This window comes from Balaenoptera physalus (assembly GCF_965194825.1).
Source record: "Balaenoptera physalus genome assembly, chromosome: 19".
Taxonomy (NCBI): Eukaryota; Metazoa; Chordata; class Mammalia; order Artiodactyla; family Balaenopteridae; genus Balaenoptera; species Balaenoptera physalus.
The window spans coordinates 57,500,519-57,526,425 of record NC_138900.1 but is presented as its reverse complement, the minus strand read 5'-3'; the positions used below and the strand labels follow the sequence as shown (position 1 = coordinate 57,526,425).

The window sequence follows — 25,907 nt, the reverse complement described above, 5'->3', positions numbered from 1 at the left end:
ACAATGGCATGAACAGCAGTGAGCTCAACACATGAATGAGTCTTTGAATATCCTGAGCTCAGGCCAGCATGAACCTTGGGTCTCTAGAATCCACTGCCCTGGGCCATGGACACTTGGGATGGGATATCTGGGTTGAGGCACTCAAAAGTCTTAAGACAGCAGATTCCCCATGACCTTATGATCCTACAGAATTGGTCCACTCTTTCTTATTAAGGGATAGTATTTTCCCTTTCCTTGAAGATGATACAGAGGTCACACCAGCCCTGAGCCAGTATCTGTACCTGGAATTGAATGCATAAAAAGATTGGTCCACAGGTGAGAGGACCTGACAACCCTGGGGTAAGTTTATATGATAATGATTTCACCAGTCCTTCCTCAGGAGGACTCAGTGCTTTTTAAAAAAATAACTATACACTGGGGCAAGGAGAATAACTAAGTATTTTAAAAACTGTCGGACACAGGTCAAAATTGACTTTGATGTCTGGAATACCCAAGTGTCATTTGGAATCCCTGTTTGACTGGAATCATACAGGATCTAGGTAATTAAGGGAGTCCTGGCCTTAAAACAGATCATTCAGTGACTCTGAAATTGAGCCCCTGGCCAAGGTAATAAAACAACATCATAATTTGGGTATAATGACAGAAATTGGTGCCACTATTAACATCCTAAAGAAAGAATGAGTTAAGTTCCCCAATATACCTATATATTTAAATTCTCAATATGACCCTTAGAAATATAGATCACGGGAGGCTGTTGCACCATGGTATAGACAGATCCAAGTGCTTTCTGGCCAGAAGTGGGTTTGGTCAAATCTCTAAATCGTAAGTTCAAGCCATCTCAGCAAAAATTTACTGAATGATGGAAGTGCTACACCCAGGACTGAGCATGAACAGATTTTGAGGGCAAAAAAAGCTGCAAAGCAGGTAGCCCAGAACCCATATCATCCAGTAGTATTGTACCAAAGCCTTTGTCTACACTTACAACTTTTGGCAACCTGATAGACAAGGATAGATCCAGACTGGTTAATAGATGGGTTGGCTTGGTATGTTGATACAAGCTGAAAATGCATGGCTACCATATACTGTGCCCACTCAAGGGTGATCTTGAAGGAAAGAGGTGAGAGAAAAATTCTCCCAGTATAGAGAATACAAAGAAGTGCTCCTGGTCACATTTTTTCGGTGAAAAGAGAAGTGACCTAAAGTTAAAAGATACATGTATTAGTTTGCTGGGACTCCCATAACAAAGTTCCACAGACTGGGTAGCTTAAACTACAGAAATTTATTTTCTCGCAATTGCGGAGGCAAAAAGTCAAGATCAAGCTGTTGGTAAGGTTGGTTTCTTCTGAAGGCCTGTCTCCTTGGCTTGTAGATGGTTGTCTTCTCCTTGTGTCTTCACCTGGTCTTCCCTCTGTGTGTGTCTGTGTCCTAATCTCCCTTTTTTTTTAATAAATTTATTTATTTTATTTATTTATTTTTGGCTGCGTTGGGTCTTTGTTGCTGTGCGCGGGCTTTCTCTAGTTGTGGCGAGAGGGGGCTACTCTACGTTGTGGTGCGCGGGCTTCTCATTGCGGCGGCTTCTCCTGTTGCAGAGCACGGGCTCTAGGCGCGCGGGCTTTAGTAGTTGTGGCACGCGGGCTCAGTAGTTGTGGTTTGTGGGCTCTAGAACGTAGGCTCAGTAGTTGTGGCGCACGGGCTTAGTTGCTCCGCGGCATGTGGGATCCTCCTGGACCAGGGCTCGAACCCGTGTCCCCTGCATTGGCAGGCGGATTCTTAGCCACTGCACCACCAGGGAAGCCCCTAGTCTCCCTTTTAAAATAAGAATACCAGTCATGTTGGATTAAGGCCCACTCTAATGACCTCATTTTACCTTAATTCCCTTTTAAAAGACCTTCTCTCTAAATACTCATTCTGAGATTCCGGGGGTTAGGACTTCAACATACGAATTTTGGGGGAACACAATTCAGTGCATAACAATATGTGAACTCTTGGGCAGTGGCAAATGGATATTTCAGCCCATTTCCATCTGCAGTTGATTGTAGCCATAGCTGGCATCACACGGAGGGGAAAAAATCCCCCCAGCCAATCCATGGACTCACAAGAAGTAATAAAATGATGGTTACCAGTTTAATCAAATATGTTAAAGAAATGGACACACAACATGACATGCACATTTCAATCACACAGTCTAAAGAATTTTTATGAATAAACACACTATGTAACAATACCTCGGTCAAGATGTAGAACAATAGCATAAATACTCCAATTCCCTCATATCCCTTTGGAGTTAATCATTCACCCATGCCAGCTTTGGACAAACATTGACCTAATTTCTATAAATATTGATTAATTTTGCATATTTTAGAATTTAATATAAATAGGTTAGTATAGCATAATCTCTTTGGTAAATGGCTTCTTCCTCTCAACACAGTCTTTTTAAGATTTATCCATGTTGTTGCCTGTACTAATAGTTCATTCCCTTTCTTACTAGTCACTGTTACATTGTATGAATAAACCAAAATTTGTTTATTCAGTCAATTTCTGATGGAAAATTGTTTTTTCTCAAGATTTTGGCCGTTATGAATAAAGCTGTTACATACAGTCCTTACCAGTCTCTGTTGTCATATGTTTTCATTATTTGTGTAGATTCTAAGGCTGTAATCTGTTGATCATATGATAATTTTATCATTAGCTTCATAAGAAACTGTTGGGCTTTTTCCAAATTGGTTGTCATATTTTGTACTCCCAAGAGCAATTTAGAAGAGTTCCAGGGGCTTCCCTGGGTGGCGCAGTGGTTAAGAATCCGCCTGCCAATGCAGGGGACACGGGTTCGAGCCCTGGTCCGGGAAGATCCCACATGCTGCAGAGCAACTAAGCCTGTGCACCACAACTACTGAGCCTGCGCTCTACAGCCCACGAGCCACAACTACTGAGCCTGTGTGCCGCAACTACTGAAGCCCATGCACCTAGAACCTGTGCTCCGCCACAAGAGAAGCCACCACAATGAGAAGCCCGCACACCGCAAGGAAGAGTAGCCCCTGCTCACCTCAACTAGAGAAAGCCCACGTGCAGCAACGAAGACCCAACACAGCCAAAAATAAATAAATAAAATAAATAAATTAAAAAAAAAAAAAAGAAGAGTTCCAGGTACTTCAAATCCTTGTCAACACTTGGTATTACCAGTCATTAATTTAGCCACTGTAGTGGATGTGAAGTTGTATCTTGCAGAGGTTTTACATATATTTTTCCAATAAATATTGTAAGGGACTATTAGACATTCATGTACCATGTTTTATAAAATATCTATTCAAATACTTTGCCCATTTATATTGTTTCTCTTTTTATTATTAAGTGGTAAGAGGTTTTTTTATTTTCTTTAATGTATTCTGGATACAGGTTGTTTGTCAGATAATATATATTTTGCATATAACTCTTCTTTCCGAAGCTTATTCTTTTATTTTTGGAGTTACAGCTTTTGAAGGGTGGGAGTCTTACATTTTAATGAGGCACAATTTATCAGTTTGTCTTTTATAGATTTTTGCTTTTTGTGTTGTATCTGTTGCCTGTGCTACTGACAAATTTTATTTCACTTAGTCACTCACCACACTAAGCTAGGAAATATATGTTATCAATGTATACACAAATATTTTAAAACATTTTTTGTAACTCTGTGTGTGTGTGTGTGTGTGTATGTGTGCATCTATGTGTGTGTGTGTGTGTGGCCTTGTAGCCACAGAAAACCTCCTTGTGCCCATTTGGTTCCCCCAATCTGTGACAGGTATGCCATCTGTCCCATAGTTGCTCTATTTTCTGAATCATCCTTTGATTCCAGGGTTGATTGTTGAACTCCAGGGAGGATGAGATCACAGACAATTGGTCTATGGATTTTGCAGCCTCCCATTATGCTTATTAACCATAACTATACCCACTCAGATTCTTAATTCTTTTTCCAGGAGCTCTATCTTATTCTGAGAGCTTTAAATGGGAGGACCTGCTTCTTGGAAGCTTGAAATTAGGAGTCTGGATAAATTAGGTGGATTGTAGAGGTGTAATTACCAGGCAGTGCCTTTATTCCTGACACCGCATGTAAGTCTGCCCAGATTTCTGAGTCTGGGCCAGGAACACCATCTCCCCTGCAGGGCTTCCTCTCCCAGAATGGACACAGATGCTTCGGGAAGCTTTGTGCCCAAGGGTAGGGACCATAAATCTGAGTAGATGTATGTAAAAACTACGTAAACCTGATAACTCTAGTTGATAAAATTATTTTCACAGGTGTATATGTTGAAAATTCTGAAACTATTTTATATGTGTACTAGAGACGAACAAATAAGTAAATAAATTGTATAAAATGGGAATCAGGTTTCTTATTATCAGAGAAAAAAGGTACAAATATAATCAAGGGGTGAGGGCTAGAATTAACCCTGTATTACTCTATAGTTGGAGATAGTATGAACTCATGTTTATTTTAATATATATTGAGGGAGATATAGAAATAGTTATGTCTATGTGTATATACATGAATTAGTATGCATACATTTATTTTCTAGCTCTGTTTACTGAGAGGGCCTGGAAGCAGTGACCCCAGTGACAATGAACAACCCAGCGCCCAGGTATGGGTTTCTAAATTCCATTGTTCAGTTATAGAAAAAAAAATAACCATGGGCATGGTCAATAGAGCGTAGAAAAGGAAAAATCATGGCTTTACAGTGGAGAACCCTGGCAGACACCACCTTAACCAAGTAGTCATTGTTAATGTCATGAGTGATGTAGTGTCAATGCTATGTACTTGTGATACGGTGCAATGAAAAAAAAAATTCCTCTTTGTGGTCCTCTTCCCCAAAATTGATAGCCCCAGTCTAATCATGAAAACCCATCAGCCAAACCCAAATTGAGGAACAGCCTGTGAAACACCTGACCAGAAAAATTGCAAGGTCATGAAAAACAAAGTTAAACTAAAAAGCTATCACAGACCAGAGAAGACCGAGGAGGCAGGATGACTAATTTCTGCAGTATCCAGGATTGGGTTCTGGCACAGGTGAAAGGAAAAGGTGTGGAAGTCTGAACAGAGTGTCATTCAGTTCATAGTATTGTATTCATGTTAATTACTTAGTTTTGACAAATGTATCATCATTACATAAGATGTTATCATTAGGGCAAACTACGTAAAGGGTACATATGAATTCTCTGTAATCATTTTGGTACTGTTTTTTTGTAAATCCAAAATTATTCCAAAATTGAAAAAAATTAATTGAATAAAATGAATAAAGAGAGAAGACACTGTTTTCAGAAGGACTGTGGAAAATTTTCAAGGCAAAAAATTGTGTTCAAAGGAAAACTTCAATTAATTCCTTAAAACATTCATTGTTGAGACCTCATTTTTACCATAATGCTGTAAGTCTGCTATAATTCCAATCTATGTCTGCATCTTATATTTTTATAGTGTTCATGGTGCTTTATTTTACTTTTGGAAAGATGTTTTATTTTTAAAGTACTCAAATTTATTAATATTTTTCTTCATATTGTGTGCCTTTTGAGTTTGAAGTCCTAAAAATATTCCTCTTTTTGTTCTTGTAAAAGTCTGAGTTTCATATTTTATTGTCAGGACTTTACTCTGACAAAGAATGATTTTTATATTTGCAAAGGAGTCTTGATTCAGTGGGAATAAGGTGTATTTTTTCTCCCTGGCCCAGTAATTCTTGCTTCTGCATATCATGTGGGAAAGGGTCAGGGCATGTCAGGTGGAGACTGACTCCAGTCTCTCTGGATTTATCCCTTTGTGTGAGCCCAGGGCTCTTGCTTTTTGTAGGTTGAGGAAATGTCAGGAACTCTGGAATGAGAAGGATTAGGGTCAGGCATGCTGTTGCTGGATGAATAAGAGATAAGAGATGATTGAAGAATTGAGAAGATAAAAGGAATTTGTTACCAGGGTTGGGTTTGTCAGCTTGGGATTTATTTTATTATTATTATTTTTTTTATAAATTTATTTATTTATTTATTTTTGGCTGTGTTGGGTCTTCGTTGCTGTGCGTGGGCTTTCTCTAGTTGCGGTGAGCGGGGGCTGCTCTTCGTTGTGGTGTGGGGACTTCTCATTGTCGTGGCTTCTCTTGTTGCGGAGCATGGGCTCTAGGCACGCAGGCTTCAGTAGTTGTGGCACGTGGGCTCAGTAGTGTGGCTTGCAGGCTCTAGGGCTCCGGCTGTGTAGTTGTGGCCACAGGCTTAGTTGCTCCACGGCATGTGGGATCTTCCTGGGCCAGGGCTCGAACCCGTGTTCCTTGCATTGGCAGGCAGATTCTTAACCACTGCGCCACCAGGGAAGCCCTTGGGATTTATTTTTATAAATTTTATTGATGCATACACTACTTGCAGAAAGTAAACAAAACTTAAGTGTTCATCTCAATGAATGTATACAAAACTAACTCAATTCTGTTAAGAATAGCCAAGTCAAAAAACGGAATATTAAAACCCTATACTGTAAAAGGTAGCATCTCAGGAATTGTTTCTGGAGTAGTGGTTTCGGGTTGATAATCGTGAGTCTGGATTCTGGTCCATTCACAGTGACCATAGCGCGTGAGGGCACACATGGAGTACAAGGACTGGTTTCCTTCCCGTATGTGGTAGTCACAGGCTCTGTGCTGCCGCACACACTCTTTGACATCAGGTTGAGGGCAAGGGCGCCAGCAGAGGAGGCATGGCTGAACCTAGAGGTGGAGGGAGATCCAGGGCTGTTGCCACCCCCTACCCACTCCTGTTCACAGCCCCACCCTAAAAAGACAAGGGTCTGAATACAGGTAGAGGCTAAAGGGAAGAGTGAGATGGGCGGGGAACAGGAGGGAAACTGGGGCAGGAGGCGGCCAGGGAATAGGAAGAAGGTGAGATAGAAGGGGTCATCCGTAGAGGGAGATAGAAGGGAGAGAGCTCTGGGCACAAGGACGTGGGACAACCACCGGTGCCTGGGCTGCAGAGAAAAAAGGCTTAGGAGGCCACTCACGTGACATTTGCCTCCTTTTTTGTCCAGTGCCTTGAAACCTAATCTCTGCTCCCTGGTGAGCCGGTACCAGAAGTATACCGGGTGGCATTTTGTGAAGTACAGTGCCCCCTCCTCAGATACCCCGTGGTGATCAGAGAGCATGGCCTGAGAGTCAACACAGCCTGTGTGGGTGACCCCAGGGAAGGACACGCGCTGGCCCCTAGGTAGTTGGCCCCAGAGGGTCTGGAAACCCTGAGGCTGGTGTGGAGTCGGCCATGAATGATGGTCCAGCATCCTTCCCTGGGAAGAATGTGTCAGGTCATGGAGAAGGGGCCCTTGGTGCTCGGGGGTGCTGCAGTTGCAGAAGTAGAGCGGGCAGCAAGGCGGCGGCGCTGTGTGGGGCCAGGGTGCTCACCTGCAATAGGTAACTGTGATGCTTGAGAAGTCCCCACCTCGTAACCACAGCTATCCCTATCCTTGGGTGTGTAAACGTAATTGATTTTGGGGACCTTCCTGGGAAACTTGAGTACCTGTGATGGGACGGATAGAAAGAGTAGGACCTCTGTTTTTCATAGAAGTTGCTGGTCTCTAGAGAACATCCAATTCCCTCGGCAAGAGCAGATTGGACAGCTTGTGATTTTGAGGGAAGAGGGTAAGAAGGAAGTGTTGGGTTTACCTCAGTGATGTTGATTCTGTAACTTCGTTTTAATACGGTGTCAGTTCCTTGTTCTAGTATATCAGCTATTACCACTGGGAGGAGAAAGAAATGGGTCATTGACTTAAGATTCCCCCATCCTAAGTTTCCTGGAGACATTTTTCACATCACCAGGGCTCCCCCACCTCTGCATTTCTACACCCTATGGTGAGACCTCCTCCTTGGTGGTTGCTTCTCTGGTGTCTCCCTAGACTCACTGACGTCTGACATGCAGTAAAATGTCTGAGGATGCTGAATTTTACAAGTACAAGCATTGCAAGGTGTTGACAGAGCTAGGAGCAAAGGAAAGGCCAGCAGGAATGAAGGATCCATGGTGGGCCCTGGGGGACATAGGGCATGAGTTAAAGCATGAATTTTTTTTAGCCCAGCTCCCCCATCCACCTTGAGACAGAAACCAGGCTGGCTTTGGAAGACTGTCTACCTCCCTTAATGTCTAGGACATGAGGAAGATTGGTCCAGCTCCCATGATCTTGTGGACGAGATGCACAAAGTCCATGCCCCACATCTAGAATGCCTTACCTGTGTCAGTCTCCGCCGAGGTGTGCCACAGCTTCTGTAGAATGGCTGGCACCATGAAGCATAAATAGTCGCCTGCCTTTCCTTTCACCCTGGGGTGTATCCATCAGAGAGGTACAATATGATTACTGGGTGTACTAGTCCTTTGGAATCATTTTTCTCTCATCTGCATTTCATTTTCATCCTTCAGCCATATCAGCCAGGCTGGTACGGTCTGATTATTGGGTGCCCTTGTCATTTGGAATCCTCCGTATGGCTCTTCAAAGAGCCACCAACTCTACCAATTCCTGGGCAGTATTATGGGCTGAGCTGTGTCCCCCTAAAATTCACATGTTGAAGTGCTAACACCCAGTCCCTTAGAATGTGACTGTATTTAGAGATTGGGTCTTTAAAGAGAGAATTAAGGTGAAATGAGGTCATTTGGATGGGCCCTAATCTGATATGGTATCCTTGTAAGAAGAGGAGATTAGGACACAAACACGCATAGACAATGTGAAGATACAAGAAGATGACCATCCGTAAGCTCAGGAGATACTATGAGAAGAAAATAATCCGCTGACACTTTGATCTCAGACCTCTAGCCTCCAGAACTGTGAGGAACTAAATTGCTGTTGTTCAAGCCACCCAGTCTGTGGTACTTTGATATGGCAGCCCTAAAAAACTAAAAGCCTCTTTGGTTTTATTTAAAAAAAATATATACTTAGGGCCTTTTTACAATTTAAATTTGTGTTAGGATTTTGGAAAGACAAAATCACCTCCAACACTAGATCTACCAAACAAGATTTATTGAGTCACCCAACTTCTGTTTTTACGACACTTCTATTCTCTGCCCCACCCTCACAGGCTTTCAATCACTGTATTATGTTTTATCCTCCCATTGCTCTTTTAATTGAAACATTTATAAGCACAGACATAAGCACATTCATACCCTCTCTTAGGTAAAATTGTAGCACTATATATATATATATATATATATATATATATATATATATATATATATATATATATATATATATATATATGTAGTTTTTGTCATCTTGCCATTTTTGTTTAATGGCATATCCTAAGACGACCCCATAGTAGTATACATTTCTCATTCGTTATACAGTTGTATAATACTCCATGTTGATGTGTTCTGCATTATCCAACCAGTTCCTAACGATTGGTCCTTTCAGTAGTCTTCTGTTGTTTTTTCTTACAAATAGTACTTCAGTGAATAGGCATGTTAATATGTTTTATATTTGAAAATATATCTTTAGAAGTGATTTCTAGAAATAGGGTTGAGATTAAGAGCCATTTGAATTTTTTTCTGTGACTTGTCTGTATCTTGTCTTATTTTTTTCTGTAGGGTTGCTTGACTTTTCCTCTGGTTTTAGAAACTGTATATTAAACATGTTAACTCTTCACAGTATGATTGTAAATATTTTTTTCATATAATGTTTTACTCATCTTGAGTTTAAATAATTTATTTAATATAATCAGTTTAACAATGTTTTGACTCACTGCTTCTGGAATTTTGAGTCATTGTTAGCAACAATTTCGCCTACTAAGAGGGATTAGAGGATTTTATCCATGATTTCTTCTATCTTTTGCATAATTTCACTTTTTATATTAAAATCTCTAACCATTTGGAATTTCTCTTAGTATGATGCATGAGCACAATTTTATCTTTGTCCTTATTGGATAGATATCCAGTTAACCCAGTACCTTTATTACAAAGATAAGTTTCTCCATACTTAATTGAGATGTCACCTTTATCATATACCAAATTTCCATAGGCATTGGAGACTCATGATTTTCTATTCTATTCAGTTTATCTATGTGTCCATTCCTTCATCAGTACCAGATTATGGAGACCTTAAAACATAATTGTAAATGTTCTAAATGCGTTAATACTCTTCTAGAGAGATTTTTTTCTCTTTTTTTTCTTTTTCCATCTGCTAGAGGTTGCCCACATTCTTTGGCTCATGGTGCCTTTCCATCTTCAAAGCCAGCAATGTCTAGTCAAGTCTTTCTCACATCACAATACATGACACTGACTCTTCTGCCTTCTTCTTCCACATTTAAAGGATCTTTGTGATTACATCAGCTCTACTCTGATGAGCCAGGATAACCTCTTTGTTTTTATCTTATTTATTTTATTTTATTTTTTGGCTGTGCCATGTGGCATGCGGGATCTTACTTCCCTGACCAGGGATTGAACCTGTGCCTCCTGCAGTGGAAGTGTGGTATCTTAACCATTGGACTGCCAGGGAAGTTCCACCTCTTTATTTTTAACTCAGTTGATTAGCAAACTTGACTCCATCTGCAACATTAATCCCCCCTTGTCATTTAACATTACATTTATAGGTTCCAAGGATGAGGATGTGGTTATCTTTGGAGGGGCATTATTTTGACTACCAAAGAGGTGGGTGTGTGCATGCACACAAAACACACACACACACATATTCTTCATATCCAGGGACATAGAAAGTCAGAGCTCCACCAGATACACTCCATCCCTTTTAAACTTTGTGAGACTCTTTATTGGAATATCATCTTCAGGCAAATGGAGCCACATAGCTGTATTTCAAGAAAAAGATAATCAGTTAATTGTTTTATTTTTCAACTTTATTGCATATTCACTATTTTCTTTTAGTCTTGTTTGTTTTTTTTGCACAGTGTCTTTTGAATAACTGAAGTATTTTCTTTTAATTAAATGAAAGTTATTTTTGAGATACTTCATGCCTTTTTTGGTCCAGTATAGAAATTCTTTGCCTGTGCCAAGGTTGCAAAAATGTTGCGTTTTCCTCTAGAAGTTGTAGGCACAAACTCTTACACTTAGGTCTATGATCCATTTCAAGTTAATTTTCATGTGTGGTCTGAGGACAGAATTCTAGTTAATTATTTTCATATAACATCAATTGTTCTGGCATAATTTCTTTCTTTTTTTTAATAAATATATTTATTTTCTTATTTATTTTGGCTGCGTTGGGTCTTCGTTGCTGCGCACAGTTGCAGCAAGCGAGGGCTACTCTTCATTGCGGTGCGCGGGCTTCTCATTATGGTGGCTTCTCTTGTTGTGGAGCACGGGCTCTAGGCGCACAGGCTTCAGTCGTTGTGGCACACGGGCTCAGTAGTTGTGGCACACGGGCTCTAGAGTGCAGGCTCAGTAGTTGTGACCCACGGGCTTAATTGCTCTGCGGCATGTAGGATCTTCCTGGACCAGGGCTCGAACCTGTGTCCCCTGCATTGGCAGGCAGATTCTTAACCACTGCACCACCAGGGAAGTCCCTGGCATAATTTCTTGAGAAGACCCATTTTCTCCATAGTTCTACCCTGGCCTCTTCCTTGAAAATCCACTCACCCTCTGTGTGTGGGTTGTTTTCCTGGATATTTTCTTCCATTGTCTATATATCTATTCTCATGCTAATACTGTCTTGTTACTGTAGCTTTATGAAACACTTGAAATTTGGTAGTGTAATTCTTTCAAGTGTGTTCTTTTTCAAAGCTATCTTGGCTATTTCCATTGCATATAAAGCCTATTGCATATACACTTTAGATACTGCTTGTCAGTATCTACAAAAATACCTGTTGGACTTTCGATTGGGATTGATTTGAATCAAGAGACGATTTTAAGAAAAACTGACACTAATGTTGAGTTTTCCGATCCATGAGCATTTTATATCTCTACATTTATTATACCATTTAAAATTTCTCTCTGCAGTGTTTTGTACTTACAATGTTATGAATCTAGCACATATTTTGTTAAATTTGTTCTTAACTATTTCTTATTTTTATGCTACGGTAGCAGGTATCACTTTTTAATTTCCATTTGTAATTGTTCCTGTCATAAAGAAGTACAGGTAAATTTTGTACATTGTTCTGGTTCCCACAGCTAGCTAAATTCACTTATCAGTTATAGTAGCTTTAAAAAAAAAGATTTTGTAAGAAATTTTACATGTAAGATTGTGTCATCTGTGAATAAAGACAGTTTTTCTTATTCACTTCCATTAACTATGACTTTTAGTCTTTTGAGTTGCCTTGTATACTGACTAGAACTTTTGTTACAATGAAGAATGGAAGGGATAAAACCAGAAATCTTTACCCTATTGCTGATCTTAAGAGGAAATCATTCAGTTTTTCACAATTAAGTATGATGTTAGTTGTAGGGTATTATTATACATTCTTAAATCGGTTAATGATGTTCTCTTCTATTGGTATGTTACTGAGAGATATTACCAGGAATGATTGTTGAATTTTGTCAGATTTTTTTTTTGGCATCTACTTATGTAATTAAATAGGTTTTCTTTAATCATTTATTTGGTTAATGTAGTAAATTATATTATTTACTTTTCCTAAAGATAAACCAACTTTGCTTTTGGTGCCTAAATGCCAGTTAGTCACATATTGCTGGATTTGGTTTGCGAATATTTTCTTGTAGAATTTGTGTGTTATGAGGAATGTTCATGAGGAATATTGATGTTAGAGGGGTTTTTTTATTTTTGGTATTTTCTTTGATTTTAGTATCAGGATAATTTTTCACTGATAAAATAATTTTTTAAAAGATTTATTTTGCTTCTATTTTCCTAAAGAGTTTGTGAATGAATGCATTATTTTTTCTTTAGTGTTTGTTAGAATTAACCAGTGAAACAAAGTTTATTTGGATTGTAAGAAAAATTTAGTATACAAAGTCAATTTAATTAGTGCTATTGAAGTTTACTATTTATTCTTGCATGTATTTTGGATATTTTATCTTTCAAGGAGTTTGTCCAATTCACCTAAGCATCCAGTTCTTCATAATATTTCCTTGTTCTAGTTTTACTAAGGTAAGGTCTATAGTGGTGTTCCTTTATCATTCCAGATAATGGTAATCAACACATTTTCTCATTTTCCCTTGATTAATATACTTACTGGGTTGTCAGTTTGATTGCCTTTTTACAAAAACAACCTTTGGTTTAACTTATATTCTCTATTTTTCTATTTATTTTCTTTCATATGTATTTCCTTTCATCTCTTGAGTTTTAATAAAATATGTCCTTCTTTTCCAACATCTTAAGGTGAAAGCTTAGGTTGTTGATATAAGACCTTTCTTCTTTCTCTAGTATAAGCATTTAAAGATATAAGTTACACTCTAAGCACTCTTCTAGCTGTCCCACAAAATTTGAAATGTTTTGGTTTAATTTTTATTCAGTTCAAAATATATTCCCTCTGCAATTTTTTTTTTTTTTTTGACCATGGGTTGTTTGAAAGTGTCCTTTCAAATATGTGGAGATTTCCAAATAACTTCTGTTATAAATGCAATCCTCTGTGGTCAGAGAACACAGTCAGTCTGATTTGAATCTTTTAAAATAATTAAGATTTATTTGATGTGACAGCTTATCATCTGTATTAGAGAATGTTCCATTTGCATTTGAAAAAAAATAGTATTCTGCTGTTGTTTGGCAGAATAATCTGTGATTGTCCAGTAGGTCATGTTAGTTGATAGTATTGCCTATGTCTTCTAAATACTCATGATTTTTATTTTTACTTATAAGATGCCAAAGGGGGGAGCTAAATAGCTAATATATATAATTCATGTAATATCATAGTATATGATTCAGTGAAATCATGTTAATAGCTTGAAATTGGCGATGGAATGATGAAAGTATTTAGACCATGGAAACTGGCAAATGTTAAAAATCAAGGCTTTCTTCTCCCACAAGTGCTGGTTATTAATTATTGCCTACTGCAGCACTGGACAATTACTACAGGAAAGAAGAGACTTCATTTCTGATCTCCCCATCTGACCTAGAAAAAAATGCTCCTTCTTGCTTGGTCAGTGTGTATATAAGACCTGGCCGATGGGGATTGGGACTGGGCCTTTCATAGGAGAGGAGAGAGCAGTAGCATTAATAGGTATTTACTGAGCACTCACTATGTTGCCTGCCCGTGATATTAATAATAGGGTTAGGCTGGCTTCTTGCTATTTCAACTCTCTAGTATCTTTCAGTTCTCATTACAGCAATATGAGATTGCCCAGTGGTTTAAGTGTTACTCCTGACTCACCTAATGATCCTTGGTCCTTGAACAGCTCATAGGCATAGCAAGTGTTATCTAACTATGATCTATCACTACGTGTATCTATTCCATTTACCATGTATCTTGGAGCAAAGATGGACAGCGCTACACAGGGACACACTGGCTGGGCAACACACACCTGCTTGTCACTGTGGCATCTAATATTTTATCCACTAGTTTGGGTATCAAGAATTAGTTTCGGGCTTCCCTGGTGGTGCAGTGGTTGAGAATCTGCCTGCCAATGCACGGGACGCGGGTTCGAGCCCTGGTCTGGGAAGATCCCACATGCTGCGGAGCAACTGGGCCCGTGAGCCACAATTACTGAGCCTGCGCGTCTGGAGCCTGTGCTCGGCAACGAGAGGCCGTGATAGTCAGAGGCCCGCGTACCGCGATGAAGAGTGGCCCCCGCTCGCTGCAACTAGAGAAAGCCCTCGCACAGAAACGAAGACCCAAGAAGGCCATACATACATACATACATACATAAGTAAAAAGAATGTAAGCAGACAAGAATAGCATTAAAAAAAAAAAGAGTTTCACCGCAAATTGCTTTATGATAAGAAACTCTTTTTTTTTTTTTTAATTATTTATTTATTTATTTATTTATTTATGGCTGTGTTGGGTCCTCGTTTCTGTGCGAGGGCTTTCTCTAGTTGTGGCAAGCGGGGGCCACTCTTCATCACGGTGCGCGGGCCTCTCTTTATCGCGGCCTCTCTTGTTGCGGAGCACAGGCTCCAGACGCGCAGGCTCAGTAGTTGTGGCTCACGGGCCTAGCTGCTCCGCGGCATGTGGGATCTTCCCAGACCAGGGCTCGAACCCGTGTCCCCTGCATTGGCAGGCAGACTCTCAACAACTGTGCCACCAGGGAAGCCCCAGAAACTCTTTTTGATTCAGTTCTTTTCTAAAAAAATTAAAATGCTGTATTAAATGGTTTTAGCTCTGAGAGGGGAAAAATCCCTTTCATAGCTGTTGACTATAGAGCAAAATTAAATCCCTGTTAACATTCAGTAAAGCTGGTTATGAACAGCTAAGCTCAATTTTGAGTTGAGAAACTCAGAATTTGACCATCTTGCTATGTCACCTAAAGAGTAAATGGTCTGAGAGAGTGGCATGGACATATATACACTACCAAACGTAAAATAGATAGCTACTGGGAAGCAGCCGCATAGCACAGGGAGATCAACTCGGTGCTTTGTGATCACCTAGAGGGGTGGGATAGGGAGGGTGAGAGGGAGGGAGATGCAAGAGGGAAGAGATATGGGAACATGTGTATATGTATAACTGATTCACTTTGTTATAAAGCAGAAACTAACACACCATTGTAAAGCAGTTATACTCCAATAAAGATGTTAAAAAAAAAAAGAGTAAATGGCCTAAGTAAAGGCGAAAGTACTAATTAAAACATAAAAAGATGGAGAGTTTTACGATGTTTAAGTTGAGTGACAAAGTTTGGTAGAATGACTAAAACAAAACTATGGCGTCAGGGCAGGGAGAAGAGGAAGGAAGTTTTGAATTAATTTTTAATATTTATTTTCACATTTGCTTCATTGACCATAAGAATAGTATCCATACCTCATTCCTTGATTCAAGTATTATTTATTGAGTGCCTAGTATAAGCCAGGACCTGAGGAAATGGGACAAAGACAGTCTTTGCCCTTAAAGATTCCAAGTTAATAGGAGGGTATGTTGGTGGTGGTAGGTAGCTAAGAAGTGTGTCATAATAGTGTGACAAGTGCAATAGGACACATAAGAGACACCTTATATGGTCTTGAGGGTGGGATAGAGCATGAGAGGGATTTATTCTAAGCTTGAAACTTAGAGAAATGTGCAAAAAGTAACAATAGAACAGGAATCTTAATAGTTAATCACTATGTTTTGATGGAATCAGCTCTACAATGGGAGATAGAATTGACCTGGCTGGTGACAAGGAACCAGTCTCACTGTTGTTGTTTTATGTATCTATAAGATTAAAAAGAGCAAGTGAAGGTAACTTAAGATCTTGTTTCTTTATAAAAGTTATAGATACAATGAAATATATATTATGAATAATATGTGTGTATATATATATATAAAATGAAAGACATGAAAAGGAAATCAAAGACAGGTGAAAAGATTTTGAGTCAAATGATAATAGGGACATATGACTTTAACAAACAAGAGCAAGCTTAAACAACTATTAAGAATAATACTAATATTTATTCTTATAATTAATATTCTTGACATGTACACACTGCTGTATTTAAAATGGATAACCAGCAAGGACCTACTGTATAGCACAGGCAGCTCTGCTCAGTATTATGTAACTATCTAATCAGGAAAAGAATTTGAAAAAGAAAAAAAAAATTAACATCCACAATTTTGAAATAAAGCAAGCGATGACAGCATGTCCTTTCAAAGTCATACTAGGTCATCGGTGAAAGGTCTCATCCAAGGATTATTTAATTATCTAAGCGAATGCGTCTGTGTTTAACTTTGTTCCTTATTATTTGACGGGAGCATTGAAACTCTGATTTTAGACGTTAAATTTTAGATTTCTGTCCAATCAGAAATCTAAACTCCAAAGGTTTCAGTTTATGGCCCTGAAGGGCATTAACCAATTTTGCATCTATTAGCAAATTTGTTTCAGCATCCCATTGAATGACTATTTAAATTTCTGTTCCTTGAATTCTACTTTGAACCAGGTGTACCATCTAAGTGATTTCTTCATTTATTAAATATATATTGAATTAAATAGTTGACATGTGCTTATCGTATGTTTACATGAGTCAAATTTTTACCTTTTTGAAATTATCCTTCAGTAAAAGTCATTACTTTTCTAGGGAAGTCCAGCAGGAAATATTGATGTTTTGAGACATTATTTGATAATGGACAACGCACGACCACTCGGTTAGAGTAATTCGAAAGCCTAATTTGCTATTGGCCTGCAAACTGGGTCAAAAGTCTGAAGTTCCTAATGGGCTCCATCCCAGAGATAAAGCCCTAGAGATAAAATGGTCCTCCAGCCCATCCAGATCCAGTCTTACTGTTGAGTGAAGAATCCATTATTTTGTTCTAGCACTATTTTTATATGTGTACAAAAACAAATTTGAAAGGATAATCACCATATCTCAGAGCAGGAAGGTATAAAATTATAAGGGATTTTCACTTCCCGCTTTATACAATTGCATCCTTTAAACATTTGAAAATGAGCATATATTAGCTTTAATAAAACAATAAAAATACCCTGCATTGAAAAATGTCAATTTCGTATTACTTATTTAGGTAATCCTCTGCAATCATCATGGATAATTTGAGATGGACTCTCCTACTTAAATGTTTTCCTCCATTGGATGAATATTTAAAGTTCAATAATAATGCTGTTACTGGCAGTGTGCTCCTGCCCCCAATTGAACCTATTCCCTGAACCAATACTGTCTGTCATGTACAAGAGATATTTGATATATGTTATCTCATTTAATCCTCAGTACTTTTTTTGGAGTGGATGTAACTATCACATTTTAGGGATAAGGTAAACAGAGGCCTTAAAAGGTTAAATTATTTAGTCAAGCCAAGTTGGGATTTCATGGTACCCAATTCCATGCCTCTTCTGCTATTCCACACCACCTCTGTTCTACTGTGTAGTGTTCATATTAAAATGCAAAAACATGAGCAAATTTCCAGAATGCAAGGCCACAATCATTTCATTGTTCCTTTGAGATAAATCTAATCTGGTCACAAAAAACTCGGAAGGTATAAATTGCATAATGATGATGGGTGAGGGCCACTGTTTTCACAAGTCTCTCCATCCCAGATTCGTTTCCCTGTAGAAGTAGTAAAGCCAGTCGGCATCATCACTCTTCAAAGAATTAGAAAACAAGAAGGAGCACAAAATCATTTCCAAGTCACCTGCTGCCAGAAAATAAGATTTGAATGGATTTTCTAATGTTTCAAAGTACTTCCTTGCAGATAGATAAGAAATTCATAAAACCAGCCATGAGAGTTATATTGCCTGTAAGTGTAAACAGTTATGATAGAAGAATGACTGCATACACCCAGAGAGCCTTTTAAGAGGAGACCGATAATAGTTTATGTATCTCAGAGAGGAAGAAAAGGGCCCCTTTGATCATTCTCATGCAAATCCCCAATAGCTGACAGAAAGCTGCTTTAGGTTGTGCCATATTTTCTTTTTAAAATGCGTATGGAACAACTAGCTTAGAAGTAATGATGTCCTTTTGAAGACGTTTTTTCTTAAATTGGAAACAATTATGGGAGTTAGACTCTTCCTTTTTTAAAATAGAAATTTCTCTGTAACTCATCCTCTGGAAAATTCCTTTAGAGGCGAAGAGAACACAACAATGCAATTAGCTTCTGGATTTGTTTATCACAGTGGCTTAGAGTCCCCTCTCCTTTCTCTCCATCTTGTATGTAATCAGAAAAAAGAAGCACAAAACATCAGCACCAGCTGCCTCATTTCCTATTCCTTGGATTTCAATAGAGGCACACCAAATGGTCTCCTGACTCAGCTGAATGAGGTAGAACGTTGCAGTTAAGAACCTTTTTTTGTTTGTCTGTTTAATTTGCTGCGACCTATTTCTCCAAACACAGTTCCTTCCTGGTGCCCTTGACTTCTCTGGCCACTGTGATGGGTCACCGGTTGTCAGATCACGTGGGATACCTTATTGGTTGCTTCCCTCTGGCTCTCTCTCCAGTTGTTTGGAACAGTGATATAATTCTGCAGAGTGTAGTGGCACTGCCCAGTCAGATGGGGAGGTAGGAGCATCTTTGCCCAAGTCCTTCTGCCAGCCTAGAATGCCCTACTCCCCTTCCTCCACCTGTATCTTCAAGGTACAGCTTCAGTGCCACCTCTCCCACTGGCAGACTCCTTCCCACCATCAGGCATTGCAGAACTTTTCAGAACTTTCCCAAACTTAATCACCAGACTCACAGAAGAGACCAGGACTTAATTATTCTCTAATTATTTTTGGGTAATGTAGCTTAGAGTTATTTGTTTCTTCATTAATTGAACACCATCCTTGGGGTCTTCTGGGGGATGGATTGAAGATGAAGAACACACAGTCCATGCCCTTAAGGACCTGCCAGTTTCCTGGCAGTGGCAGACAAGTCAACAGCTTTTGCAGCCGGGTAGGAAAATTCACCTCAAATTTGAATTGTTCCAAACTGAACCTTGTCTCCTTCCCGCAAACTTAATGGCAACAGCAATCATTCCTGAAGTGACTCAAGTCCATCCCCTTGGGGTCACCCTTGCCTCTGCCTTCTCCCCATTCCCAGGTCCGGTTATTAATGACCAAGTCAACAACCCCAGAACCTGATGAGCATTCCTGGGCCTTCACCCACACTGTGCCTTCTGCCTGAATATTCTCCTTTAGTCTGGTGAGATCAAAAGAAAGGAGTCTGTGAAGACTAACGCAAAGTCTAGGAAAAGTTTGCATGGGACCTATATGAGTTATGACTATTATTATTTGAAAAGGCAGAAAACTCAACTCAAGCTGCCTTAAATAATCAATGAACTTTACTGGCCAATAGGGAAAGGGTGAGACTTGATCCAGGGCTCCAGTGATCTGACCAGGATTCAGTTTCTTTCTCCATTTCTTTTTTTCTTTGGTGCTTACTCCAATTTCTAGTAGTCTCTCCCCTCTGGTTCCAAGACAGTACCAGCAACTTCTTTGGCTGCATATGTCCTGCTTCTGTCCAGAGGGATTGGAGAGAGTCTGTTTCTTAGAAGCCTGCAGAAATTTCATTGATCATTGACTCAGGTTGGATTATGTGTCCACCCTGAACCGACCACTGTGGCCAGGAGAAGGGTCATTTAGAGTGGCCTATGGCAATACAGATTCACTCTAGACTTGGAAGTGAGGTTAAGACTACTCAAGCCATAGCAGGGAATAATTTTTCGAAGAAAGTTCAGGTGCTGCAGCCGGTAGGGAGGTGGGGAGGCTGAGGAAGCAGTAAACAAATGTCCCTTCTAGGGCCCAATCCATGAATGCTTTGATGGCACGATGCAGGTTTGGACTGAGTGATGGCAGCTATGGGGAGCCAGCGGGATCTTAAGGAGTCAATTATTTTCAGATTTCTCCCTCTTAATTATTGGAAAGAATAGTGATGAAGGGAAAGGAGAGATTTTAGAAGCCAGTAGAATGTTAAAGAGTATGATAATGTGTAAAGAGTATGGCAGTCCTTTTGGGGAAGGACTAAACCAATCTGTGTCATGACAAATGGAAAAATCAAGGTTAAATAAATCCAACAAATGAATAAATGACTGTGTATTAAAGCCTTTCTGTCATTCATCAAGGAAGAGCTGAGTATTAGAAACAAGTCACTTGTTCACTGCTCTTTGCATTTTACGTATGGGCTTGAGAGTAAATGAATCCGTTTCGTACAGTCTCTATAAGGCAGTTAAGAAGCAAGAGCTCCCCCAAGTGGCAGATGATGTAGAAACATGGTGGTCGCCCACCTTACCACTCTGTTGTCCTAGAGACTAGTAAATTAGTTAACTGTCTAAATGTTATAATTTCTCCTCAATTTAGTTTTATTTTAAAAATTTTTTTAATTTTTAATTTTTAAAGATTTATTTATTGATTTTTGGCTGCATCGGGTCTTAGTTGCAGCACGTGGGATCTTCGTTGAGGCACACGGGATCTTTCCTTGTGGCATGAGGGCTCTTTGCTGCGGCACGCGGGCTTCTCTCTAGTTGTGGTGTGCGGGTTTTCTCTTCTCTAGTTGTGGCGCGCGGGCTCCAGAGAGCATGGGCTCTGTAGTTTGTGGCTCACGGGCTCTCTCATTGAGGCGTGCGAGCTCAGTAGTTGTGGCGCGTGGGTTCAGTTGCCCCGCGGCATGTGGGATCTTAGTTCCCTGACCAGGGATGGAACCCGCATCCCCTGCATTGGAAGGCGGATTGTTTACCACTGGACCACCAAGGAAGTCCCTCAATTTAGTTTTATTAATGAAGGAAGTATAGATATGATTCTTTAAACAAAGATTTATAATCTGAGGGGACCCTAGAACATCAGAGTATTAGAGCTAGCAGGGACCAGCCAGGGTGACTTATCTGCTAGATGAGAAAACAGATTGGGAGAGAGAAGTGACAGGCTGATGCCATGTGGAGAATCAGTGGCTAAGCTATTGGTCTTTGAATAGCCAGTCTGGGGCTTGAGCCTCCTTGCGGACTCAGGCCTTTGTTTTTCTTTCCCCCTCATGTAAGATCTCAGGGGCAGCTTCTGGAAAGTGTAAGCCGGAAAAGATGCCTGGGAGCCAGTGAGTTCTTCTTCTTCTTCTTTTTTAATGGCTTTATTAAACTATAATTGATATGCAAAACCTGCACATATTTAATGTACATTAAATTTGATGTGTTTGGACATATACGTACACCTGTGAAATTATGATTCCACTTATGCGAGGTACTTGAAATTGCCCAGGGTGGGACGCCTTTTATGCGGGCATAAAGGCTGTTGTCCTCAAAAATGGCCAATAGATGGTAGAAAAAATCCATGTACCTGGTAAGGAGGCACCTGTCCTAAAAGTTCGAAGCTCTGAGTATCTGTTTTATCAGGAGGTCAGCTCTCTGCCTGGTGAGTATAGAGACTTAGGGAGCACTGTGATACCAGCCCACCCCCGTGTCAGTCCTCCAGATCTTTACCTCTTTCAAGAGTCTGATGGTTAATCTCATTCTTCTTTTCATTAAAACATATTAGGAGGGGCTTCCCTGGTGGCGCAGTGGTTGAGAATCCGCCTGCCAATGCAGGGGACTCGGGTTCGAGCCCTGGTCTGGGAGGATCCCACATGCCGCGGAGCAGTTGGGCCCGTGAGCCACAACTGCTGAGCCTGCGCGTCTGGAGCCTGCGCTCCGCAACTGGAGAGGCCGCGATAGTGAGAGGCCTGCGCACCGCGATGAAGAGTGGCCCCTGCTTGCCGCAACTAGAGAAAGCCCTTGCACAGAGGCGAGGACCCAACACAGCCAAAAATAAAATAAATAAATAAATAAATAATTAAAAAAATAAAGGAATTCCTTTAAAAAAAACATATTAGGAAATAATCCACTTGGAAAACTATTTTATAAAAGGCTTGAATGACCGACCATTAGGTGGTATTTCATATTTCCTACTAGAATTTTCTTGCATTACAGTAGAGATTATTTGACAACCCAAAGTGATGAATCTCTGATGGCCTGAGTGGTGTCTGAAATATTTTTGGATGAGGCAAAGTTCACCTGCCACTGAAATCGAGTCAGTGGAGGCAGCCGGGTACTTCTAGTAATAATAATAACGTATATTTAGTCAGCATTTATCATGGGCCAGGTACTATACTAAGCACTTTGTATTAGTAAACTTATTTAATAGTCACAATAATCATATGAAGAAATGCATATTAAAGCTGTTTTACAGAAAAGTATACAGAAGCCCAGAGAGTTTAAACAATTTGCTCAAGGTCATATAATTAGAAAAATGTAAGTGATTTTAAAAAATATATTTCTACTACACGGAATTCACAACATTGGTGCTTGATATCAGCACCGTGAGGGCTTCATGAATGCAGATGAAAAGTGATTGTCTCTTTGGCCCTGTGATGCACGTGTTAAAATCTTCTGCTCATCGCAGGACCACTGGAAAGAATGAATCTGGGAAACTAATTTAGCTGGGTTATCCTGAGTAAGGATGAGCATAAATTCTTAAGGGAGGATGGTGGCAATGTCAAGGCTGATGTTAGCAGAGTATTTTAAAGTGGGACTTTCCTGCCAGCTCCAGGTTACATGGCCTTCCTTAGTGCAATGGAATAGTTAAATCACACATCCTAGCTGCTTTGAGATGCCCGCTCAAGTCTACCCTCCATCTCCTTTGCAGACAGAACACATCCAATGTGATGTTTCTCTGTTGTATAACCTGATATTCAAGAACTTTATGCGGGATGTCAGCACCCCTGGAACAGAATGAGTTTTGTCAGTGATGTCGTGTGTTGTGTCACAGCCCTGTGCCTCGAAAACAGCCTCCCTATTCACTGGCCCATCTCCTAACACTTGCTGTAGTTGTTAGGATTCTGGATTGAAAGTAAGAGAACGCACCTCGAGGCGGCTCATTCAAAAAGTGGCTACAAAATCAGTTCAAGTGTACCTCATGGCACATAGGGTGGGAAGGAGCTAGACTTCAAGAGTGATGGAATCCAAACCTGACAAGATCCTGAGATCTCTTTCTCTGTCCGTCTCCTGCCCCTGCTTATGCTTCTCTCTGTACATATTCATTAATCTTATTTCTTAGACCTGAACTTTTCCTGCATCTTCATAAATATCCTGGCCACCCACAACTCTAAAATCCTCATGTTATGTGTTCTGCCACACAAGAAAATCTGACTTGTTGGTCCCCAAACCAAGTTCCTCACAGAAAAATATGATGGGCTTATTCTGGGACATTATTATGCAAACACCTTAATTTTTCTTCATTTCAGGCCATGGCATGTTTTAGAAGTTTGTTTTGCTTTTTCATCATAGTGGGGCTTTTCTTGCTCACTTTTAGATAAGGCTGTGGCAGTTCTTGCAATATAACCTGTTCATTTCAAAGGACTTCCTGAGTTGGCTGTAATTCACATTCTCAGAATTGGGAAAATCTGTGTCTTTTGAGATAGAAGAGTTCCTTTTTCTTTTTCCTTTTATTTTTTTCCCCCTAAAATATGAGAATGCTATTTTTCCAGGTGGCATACCGCTCTTTGACAACACACAGGCTGCTTTAGTTGTTTTTAATGAACATTATCGCCAGCTGCTCAGCTGTGAGAATGCTGGTTTTTTTTTTAAATTTTCGGAGATGATGGAGAGCCGCCTGTAAGCTGTGCACCCTGAAGCTCGCAGAATCACTGATGACCTCCTGGGTACCAGGGACGCCCCTTGCGTCCTGCAGGGGGCGCAAGCACTCCTCGTTTCTTTAAGCACGTGAGCAGGTGAAGGCTCCGGTGAAAGCGTCAAGTGGGCACCATCCAAGTTTGGACCGCAGTTTCCTCGTTGTATTGCCCTTTCTCCCCTGCATGCCCACGCTGGTGTGATGGGAGGTTGATCTGTGGAACTTGTCCAGTTGCCAGATCCTCACAGAAGTCTCCAAGCTGTCTCTGGTGCCTCAGTCGTCATCCCAGTCACCTTCCCTGCCAAGCTGATATACACGGAAGATTAGGAAGATGGGTTGGGGCGCGCCATGGCTCTTCCCACTGCGATTCTCCACCTGCACTCCAGCCTTTTAGAGATTTTCCAAGACCATCCTTTAGGAAGAACGCAGGCTTCCAGAAGACAGAGAGGCAGTGTCTTTCCCTAACTAGATGTGTCTGCTTATATAGGAAACTGGCTTGAAGAGTAGGAAAGAGAGTTGATACAGGCTGCAAGGAGAAAGGAAGATAGAGTGTGGTGGAACCCCAGTAATTCTGGAGGATCGAGGTCATGAATCGAGAAGAGTCTACTGAAGAATAAGCTGGTCTTGAGTATACTCACCGGCTTTATCTTATAATCAATAGTTATTATAAATTCCCTTTCTCATACCATAAACAAAAATCAATTCCAGGTGGGCTGCAGACCTAAATATGAGACGTAAAACAATAACGGTTCTAGAGTGTAATTTAGGAGAACATCCTCATGACTCGGTGGCTGGCAACAGTCTCTTGAACAGGATACACCCACACACCCACGTGCCGTGTGCCAACGCTGTGCAGGGCCAGGTGTTTTACAAAGTTTGTTTGCCACTCACACAATCCATTGAGGTAAAAACAACTCTCCACTTTTGAGTCTCGGGAACTTAAAATTCCACATCTGACAGGTTGCCGGTTTTGCAAAGCTGATGAGTGTGTGATGAGAAGTCTGATTGGAGTTCCCATCCAAGCTCTCACCCCAACCCACAAGTTGGCTGCAATGATATCTGTAGTTAAAATCAGGGCTCTTTTCAAACAGAAGTGTTAGTCTCAAATTATAAGAAAAAAAATCTAATGTTCATTAATCACCTATCATGCCAGGGACTAAGCGAGCTCATTCATACACACGACCTTGCTCAATCCTTACGGTGGTCCTACGAGGCAAATATAATTACGCCCATTTTTATAGCTGATGAAACGAATTGATAGAGAAGTGAAACATCCTCCCCAAGGTCACAGAGCTAGCAACCAGAGGAGCCAGGATCGGATGTAGATAGTCATCTTCATTTACTATCCATGAAGCAAAAAGGGTAGGGGATTATTTGGATTAGAAATTTTCCAGAACATATGCTACCCACTGCTGGCCTCCACTGTAGGATGATCTCAGTTTTCCTTCCATGGAACCATAGGGTTTCTATGTACCTTCTTCTCAATAGCCAGGCGAGTGTTTATTTTCCAATTAGACTGAGATGTGTTTGGGGCCAGATTCATTTGGCTTTTGGAAATGTTTGCTGAGTGATTTTAAATGGCACGTCTAGCCACGGGGGTATAGGTGTTCTGTGCTTGATATTTCAGAGTAGTGATCAGTGCTTCCTTGTTTTTCTTTCTTTCTTTTTGTTTTTTTGGCCGCGCAGCATGGGGGATCTTAGTCCCCCCACCAGGGACCAAACCTGCGCCCCCTGCATTGGAAGCACGGCATCTTAACCACTGGACTGCCAGGGAAGTCCCGATCAGTGCTTCCTTTGGAAACATTTAAATTTTCAATTTTATCAGACACATAGAATTGGAATACATATGGAAGAGTAC

At 40.3% G+C, this 25,907-nt stretch overlaps 1 pseudogene across 1 annotated transcript; it reads right to left on the bottom strand.

Annotated features, from left to right (window-relative positions):
• Positions 1 to 580: 580 nt before the first annotated feature.
• Positions 581 to 9,147, bottom strand: LOC309648493 (annotated as a pseudogene). The gene is made up of 2 exons: positions 7,818 to 9,147; positions 581 to 7,146 (listed from the first exon to the last, which is right to left on the bottom strand). The product of its transcript is annotated as an uncharacterized misc_RNA (transcript).
• Positions 9,148 to 25,907: the final 16,760 nt, after the last annotated feature.